Genomic DNA, 8,591 nt, shown 5'->3' on the forward strand with positions numbered 1-8,591 from the left:
CGCTTACCTGCGTCGTGTCGCGATGTTAAATCAAGCGCTTGTTGGGAGGCAACCCAATTTTTAACATCACTAACCCATAATTTAGTTTAGGATTATTAGAAGTTAGGAGTTGTGAGACTTGTTTGGGCAGGTACAAGCATGAATTGGACATAAAATAAGTACACAATAGAGTCGGGGGGCAAACAATGAGCTAAAAAAAACGAGCTCTGAGAAAAATACACTACCGCGCCGCAACTTGCGACGCAGCAGTGCAAAAATTTAAAAAAAAAATTAGTCTCTATAACCAGCCCGTTCGCAACCCCCCCCCCCCTACTTTCTTTTCTCTGTTCTTCACAGAGACCCAACCCTCTCCCCAAATCCCCCACTCTCTTTTCTTCTCAAATTCCTCTCCCACACTCACCTCCCATCCCTTACATTTATCCTCAAGGTAAGTGTTTCTCTACTTTCCTCTCTTTTCTTTAAGTTATTCATTGTAGTTGAGTAGTATAATTAATTTGAACTAAACCCTAGGTAGTGTAGTGGTGCTAATTTTTTTCCATTTCTTTGCTTATTTCGGCCATGATTGGTGCTTCACTTGTTAGGTTTCCATTGTGCTTATACTTGTAGAAGATTTTTAACATGTCTTGATGCTTATAGAAAATATTAATGGTGAAGATGGGTGGAGGTGCCTTAAAGGCCGAAAATTGGTGGAATATTTGTGCAAATTTGGAGCACTTTGTGCCCTTGTTACATTGTGGTGGTGGTAGGATGGTTGATTGGTATGGTTGTGTAGTAATCTTGGAAAAATTAAAGTTGAAATTATGAGGTAACTTTGGTGAATACCGTGTGCTTGATTAAATGCATCAATGACATAGAAAGTGACATTGTAGCTTAGTGGAGGATAATTTTTATGAGATAATGTGGTGTTAGGTGCTAATTGGAATGTTCGATTTAGGATTTGTGCTTGTGTAGTGTTGTGTTGTACTCTATAAAGTTTGTTAGTAGTGCATTAGTATAACTTTTTTTCTTCTCTTCTTAGTTACTAGATTAGCTTCTTAATTTTGTACTTTAAGCTAGCATAGTCCGTGGTTTTGTGATTGTACCATTATGTTGGTGGTTGGGTGGGTTGTTGATTGATTGTGGCACACTTCCAATGGGGTAGTCTGAGTCCCTGATATACATTTTACCTGTGAACATGCCATTAACATAAGTGTGGGGTGGTTACCCCGTTTGGTCTTGTTTTGGTTTACGTGTTGTGGCTAATATTGTTCGTCTTGTGCAGGTACAATGTCTCGCCGGCCGAGCAAACGCTCTAACACTGGTTCTTCTGAGGTTGCGTCTAGTAGCCGTCTAGGTGGGAGACGGGCGCCTCCCCCCGCCCCAGTAGAGGAGGAAGAGGAGCACTTTGACCCTAATGCGGATGAGGTGCCAGAGTGCAAATATGGTATACTGGCTGTCCCAGCCCATGCTCGATGCTAGTTCCAGAAATTTATCCCGGCGGTGCCACCAGAGCCTGAGGTTGCTATTGACGATGGGAAGTTGGCCCGAAAATATATATATATACAACAACATTCGGGCTTTGGGTTTCGACAGTGTGTTCTGTCCTGGTGATGCGGTGAATGTGACCCTAGTCAAAGAGTTTTATGCCAACTGGCAACCTGCGGCCAACCCGAATGTTGTGTACGAAGTGCAGGTACAGGGTAAAGTGATTCATTTCTCCTCCCATGTGATCAATCAGATTATGGTTTTCACAGAGCATTCCCACAAGCTCTTTCAGAGGTTTCTCCGTCGGCCAGACTATTCGGCTATCCGCCGACTGCTATGTGGAGCTGACTCTTCTGCTGCATGGTCACGGGATGCAAATAAGTTCCATAAGAACATGAAGAAGAGTACATTCCAGAGGCCAGCCAGGGTTGTTTTACGGTTGATTAATGCCAAAATCATGACCCACTCAGAATGACACTAATGTCCCACAACTGAAAGTGTTTTTGATCTATGCCTTGCTGACAAGGATGCGGGTTGATCTTGACAAACTCATGCTGGAGCATATGGCTAGAGTGTGACCACTTGGGGCCCGCCGTCTCTATTACCCGAGTATGATCACTCGATTGTTGCGAGCACACCATATAGAGGAGGAGTTTCACTATGACCGGAATATTCCAGTGACATATCCTATTAAGGCGTATGATGTTACGTAGGTGATAGACCCCCCTACTACTGCTGTTAATTCGGACCAGAGGATGGTCCATATTGAGGAGACACTACAGCTACTGTTTGCTGACTTGAGCCTTCGTGCTGCTCGGGGGGAGGCCGATTTGGAGGAGTTGCAGCAAGATCACCCCCTTTCTGCTATCACTCAGCAGTGGTTGGGGTTGACGAGAGGAGGACAGCTGTCACCTGATGAGGATGTGAAATCCATTCCCTCCGATGATGAGGAGTATTTGCGCACCTTCGAGGGTGCTGATGATTAGTCCTTGGGCCTCAGGGAGTCACCTTCTTTTCACTCTTGATTTTACTGTTTTGCATTGGAAACAAAGCAATCTCTTAAGTGTGGGGTGGGGTGCTTCTATTTAATTGTACTTGTAGTTTTATTTTTATTTTCCAGTTGGTTTTGTTTGATTTGTTTCTTGCTTTCATAGATACTGTGGTCTGTAAACTATAATTCTGAACTCTATCGTTCTGTAATAGCTAGTAATTAAGTGTTTAGTCGACTCTTCCCGACGATGAATTTCGTCGACTGGTTTCTTGAGGGAGATGAGTTGAAAGGAAAAAAAAAATTGTATATATGTGAAAATCCAAAAATATATATTTTATTTTAGTTTTTTTAGGTAGTGTAACAATTCCCCCTTGGTTTTTTTGTGACGCGGTTCTTTTTCAAGGGTTTTGCTTGAACCGGGTATAGTTAGATCTTTTTATTTTTAGGAATTAAGAATCTTTAGTCAGAAAGCTAGTTTAAAGGATCAATTTCCCTTAACTACATATGCCTTGAGAGTGGTAAGTGCCTTAGTTGTGACACCTAGGCTCAATTTTTGACTCTTAAATAAGTGCCTTAAATTGTGTGATTATAACTGTGCTTAATGGCTTTGGCTAGAGTGTCTTGATGAGTCCGATCCTGAGTGAGTTATGTGCCATGTGTGTGTAAGATTTTGTATTATTCGGTGCATTGNAACAATAATCATGGGGCTATGCGACCACAGGGGCAAATGGTGCCTTACCAAAGGCAACAAGGGTACAACCAGCAAAATCAGCAGCAGGCTTATCAACAACCTCCACAACAACAGATCGTAAGACATGAAGATGGGTTTGCTAAACTCGAGGGTATGATGCAACAAGTGATTGGGTCCACTGGAAAGCTAGCTGACAGAGTAGACTCACATGAGTCAGCGATCAAAAATATTGAGATCCAGTTAGGACAGATTTCCATGGCCTAAATAATCGTCCTCATGGGATGTTACCTGCAGACACCCAAATCAATCCAAAAGAGCAGGGCCCGAAGCAGCTGATGGCAGTGAGTCTCCGAAATGGTAGGGACTTAGATCTGGAGCAAGAAATTGCTCGTGAAAGCAGGGCGACCGAGACACTGGTGCCAGTACCCATTGAGATAGATCATTCAGCAGGTTTAACTGAGGTGACGGTACAGAATGCGCAAGAAAACACCAACAAGGAAGATGTGGTTGAGAAAGAGACTGAAGCTGCAGCGGAACCGACAGTAGAAGCAGTGCCTGAACAAGAGAAAAGCCAAATTACAGGGAAGAAGCGACCTCCAGCACCATTCCCACAGAGATTGGCTAAGTATAAAAAAGATGAGCAGTACAAGAAATTCTTGGAGATGTCGAAGCAGATTCAGGTAAATATTCCATTGATTGATGCTTTAAAGGAAATGCCTGGGTATGCAAAGATGATTAAGGACTTGATGTCCCGCAACCTTGACTTCCAAGACTTGGCCACGGTTACACTGACTCAGACCTGCAGTGTTGTTGTGACGAGACCCATTACTGAGAAGCTATCTGACCCAGGGAGTTTCACAATCCCTTGCACAATAGGTAACTTTGCATTTGCTAAGGCATTGTGTGATCTGGGAGCAAGCATAAACCTTATGCCCCTAGCTATGTACAAAAGGCTAGGCACTGGAAGAGCTAGACCCACGTCTATGCTACAACAACTGGCTGACCGAACTGTGAAAAGGCCCTCCGGGATTCTACATGATGTATTGGTGCAGGTTGGAAGTTTGTGTTTCCAGTAGATTTTGTCATCCTTGACTGTCGGTTGACGAGGAAATTCCCATAATTTTGGGAAGACCATTCTTGGCCACTAGGAGAGCTCTAATTGATTGTGAAACTGGAGAGCTCAAAATGAGATTGAATGATGAAGAGATAACATTCAACGTGCAGAAATCTATGCGCAGACCTAGTGAATTTGCCAATTGCTCTCTAATAGATGTGGTGGATGTAGTGTTGGGGGAGGACGATGCAACATTGAACCTTAAAGACCCTCTAGCAACTTGTCTCATGAACTTAGACGAAGCTAAAGGTAAAGACTTGGCAGAATGGGTACTTGCTCTTGAAGGCCAAGGTTTTTGGAAAAGGGAGCTTGAATTTGAGCATCTGCACTTGGAGAAAAGAAAAACTCCTCCAGCTAAGCCATTAATAGAAAAGCCACCAAAGTTGGAACTGAAGCCACTGCCATCTCATCTCAGGTATGCATTCTTAGAACCTAACTCAACTCTACATGTTATTATCTCATCCAGTTTGTTAGATGTGCAGGTAGAATAGCTTTTGCAGGTACTAACTGAGTGCAAGACTGCAATTGGGTGGACCATTGCAGACATTAAGGGGATCAGCCTGGCCTTCTGTATGCATAAGATTCTGCTGGAAGATGGGCACAAACCTTCCAGAGAACGTCAAAGAAGGTTGAACCCCAACAAGAAAGAAGTGGTGAAAAAGGAAGTGATTAAATGGTTAGATACAGGAATCATATTCCCCATCTCTGACAGCAACTGGGTTAGCCCAGTGTAGTGTGTACCGAAAAAGGGAGGTATGACGGTAGTGAAAAATGAGAAGAATGAGTTGATCTCTACACGAACAGTCACAGGTTGGCGAATATATATGGACTACAGGAAGTTGAACTTGGCCACCATGAAGGACAACTTCCCACTGCCATTCATTGATCAGATGCTAGATAGACAGGTAGAGAGGTCTCACTTTTGCTTCATGGATGGGTACTCGGGGTATAATCAGATTTCCATTGCCCCAGAGGATAGAGAGAAAATGTCGTTCACCAGCCCTTATGGTATCTATGCTTTTCGGCGAATGCCCTTTGGTCTATGCAAAGCACCCGCTACCTTCCAAAGGTGCATGATGGCCATCTTCACAGATATGGTAGAGGAGATAATGGAGGTTTTCATGGATGACTTCTCAGTGGTGGGGAATTCATTTGATGATTGCCTTATGAACTTGAGGCGAGTTTTGAAAAGGTGTATCAAGACTAATCTGGTACTCAACTGGGAAAAGTGCCATTTCATGGTACAGGAAGGTATAGTCTTGGGAAACTAGTGTCAAGTAAAGGTATTGAGGTAGATCGTGCAAAAGTTGATGTGATAGAAAAGCTTCCACCACCCACCTCCGTCAAAGCAATCAGAAGTTTTCTTGGGCACGCCGGTTTCTATAGGAGATTTATAAAAGACTTTCCCAAAATTGCTAACCTCTTGTGTAAATTGCTTGAAAAAGATCACCCTTTTGTATTTTCTGATGAATGCAGGGTAGCTTTTAAGGAACTAAAGAAGAGACTGGTTACAACACCTATCTTAGTTTCCCCCAACTGGGAGCAACCGTTTGAGCTGATGTGTGATGCTAGCAAATATGCTGTGGGAGCAGTGCTTGGGCAACGAAAAGATAAAATCATGCGTCCAATATACTATGCAAGTAGGACGTTGAGTGGAGCCCAGCTAAATTACACTGTGACCGAAAAGGAGATGCTGGCAGTGGTGTTCGCATTTGACAAGTTCAGGTCGTACCTGATAGGCTCAAAGGTAATTGTTTATACTGACCATGCTTCTCTCAGGTACTTAATTGAAAAGGAGTCAAAACAATGCCTAATTCGATGGGTGCTACTACTGCAAGAATTTGATTTGAAGATCCGTGACCGAAAGGGAACGGAGAACCAAGTAGCTGACCATTTATTCAGGCTGGAAGGAGCTGAAAAGAAAGTTGAGGTAGAAGAGATTCTGGAAACTTTTCCAGATGAACAACTACTAACAATGAGTCTCGAGGAAGCGCCATGGTATGCAGACATTGCAAACTACCTGGCGAGCGGTATTATTGGCCAACATTGTTCAAAGATGCACATCTATTGGCCAACATTGTTCAAAGATGCACATCTATGGATAAAGGGGTGTGATGAATGCCAACGAACCGGGAACATTTCCCGCAGGCATGAGATGCCCATGAACCCAATTCAGGAGGTAAAAGTGTTTGATGTATGGGGGATCGACTTCACGGGGCCTTTTGTCATCTCATATGGCAACAAATACATACTCGTCGCTGTGGACTACGTGTCCAAATGGGTAGAAACTGCATCACTCCCTACAAATAATGTAAATGGGGTAATTGGTTTTCTGAGATAGAACATTTTCACTCGATTTGGCACCCCAAGGGCAGTAATCGGTGATAGAGGCACTCACTTTTGCAATCAAAGTTGTTGGAGAACTATGATGTACGCCACAAGGTGTCCACCCCGTATCATCCACAAACAAGCGGGCAAGTGGAAGTCTCGAATAGAGAAATAAAGAGTGTGTTGACTAAAACTGTGAATGCAACTAGAACAGATTGGGCAAGGAAGTTAAATGATGCACTTTGGGCGTATCGAACCTCTTTCAAAACTCCAATTGACATGTCGCCATACAAGTTGGTGTTTTGGAAGTCATGTCATTCACCCGGAGAGTTGGAGCATAGAGCTTGGTGGGCGTTGAGGCAGTTAAATCTTGATATTGAAGCTGCGGGCACAAGTAGAGTAACGGAGTTGCACGAGCTTGATGAGTTTACATATCACACCTTTGAGAGCACAAGATTGTATAAGGAGAGAATGAAGATAATACATGATAGAAATATTATTGAGCAAAATTTTAAACTCGGAGATACGATATTGCTATACAATTCAAGACTAAGGATATTTCCGGGCAAACTGAAATCACGATGGTCAGGGCCATTGTGTGTGGTTGAAATTCACCCCACTGGTGCCGTAGAAATTGCTGCGGAAAATGGCTCTCGCACATTCAGAGTCAATGGGCACAGGTTGAAACATTATGTGGGCATCGATGAGGCAAAGGAAGTGTTAGTGACCCATTTGTTCGAGCCTCCGATGTTGAGCGTACCTTAAATGCGCTTACCCTGCGTCGTGCCGCGACGTTAAATCGGGCGCTTATTGGGAGGCAACCCAATTTTTAACATCACTAACCCATAATTGTAGTTTAGGATTATTAGAAGTTAGGAGTTGTGAGACTTGTTTGGCAGGTACAAGCATGAATTGGACATAAAATAAGTACACAATAGAGTGGTGGGGGGGGGGGCAAACCATAATCTAAAAAAAAACAATGAGCTCTGAGAAAAATACACTACCGCGCCGCATGCTGCGCCTCAGTATGCAACGTGGCAGTGCAAAATTTTTTTTTTAGTCTCTCTTAACCAGCCCGTTCGCAAACCCCCCCCCCCCTCCTTATTTCTTTTCTCTGTTCTTCACAGAACACATGACCCAACCCTCTTCCCAAATCCCCCACTCTCTTTTCTTCTCAAATTCCTCTCCCACACTCACCTCCCATCCCTTCCATTCATCCTCAAGATAAGTGTTTCTCTACTCTCCTCTCTTTTCTTTGAGTTATTCATTGTAGTTGAGTAGTATAATTAACTTGAACTAAACCCTAGGTAGTGCAGTTGTGCTAATTTTTTTCCATTTCTTTGCTTATTTTGGCCATGATTGGTGCTTAACTTGTTAGGTTTCTATTGTGCTTATACTTGTGGAAGATTTTTAGTATGTCTTGATGCTTATAGAAAATTTTAATGGTGAAGATGGGTGGAGGTGCCTTAAAGGCCGAAAATTGGTGGAATATTTGTGCAAATTTGGAGCACTTTGTACCCTTGTTACATTGTGGTGGTGGTGGGATGGTTGATTTGTATGGTTGTGTAGTAATCTTGGAAGAATTAAATTTGAAATTATGAGGTAACTTTGGTGAATACCATGTGCTTGATTAAATGCCTCAATGACATAGAAAGTCACATTGTAGCTTAGTGGAGGATAATTGTTATGAGATAATGTGGTGCTAGGTGCTAATTGGAATGTTTGATTCTAGCTTTGTGCTTGTGTAGTGTTGTGTTGTACTTTATAAAGTTTGTTAGTAGTGCATTAGTATAATTTTTTTTCTTCTCTTCTTAGTTACTAGATTAGCTTCTTAATTTTGTACTTTAAGCTAGCATAGTCCGTGGTTTTGTGATTGTACCATTATGTTGGTGGTTGGGTGTGTTGTTGATTGCTTGTGGCACACTTCCAATGGGGCAGTCTAAGCCCCTGATATACATTTTACCTATGAACATGCCATTAACATAAGTGTGGGGTGGTTACCC

The sequence above is a fragment of the Nicotiana attenuata genome, unplaced genomic scaffold, assembly GCF_001879085.1.
Source record: "Nicotiana attenuata strain UT unplaced genomic scaffold, NIATTr2, whole genome shotgun sequence".
Classification (NCBI taxonomy): domain Eukaryota; kingdom Viridiplantae; phylum Streptophyta; class Magnoliopsida; order Solanales; family Solanaceae; genus Nicotiana; species Nicotiana attenuata.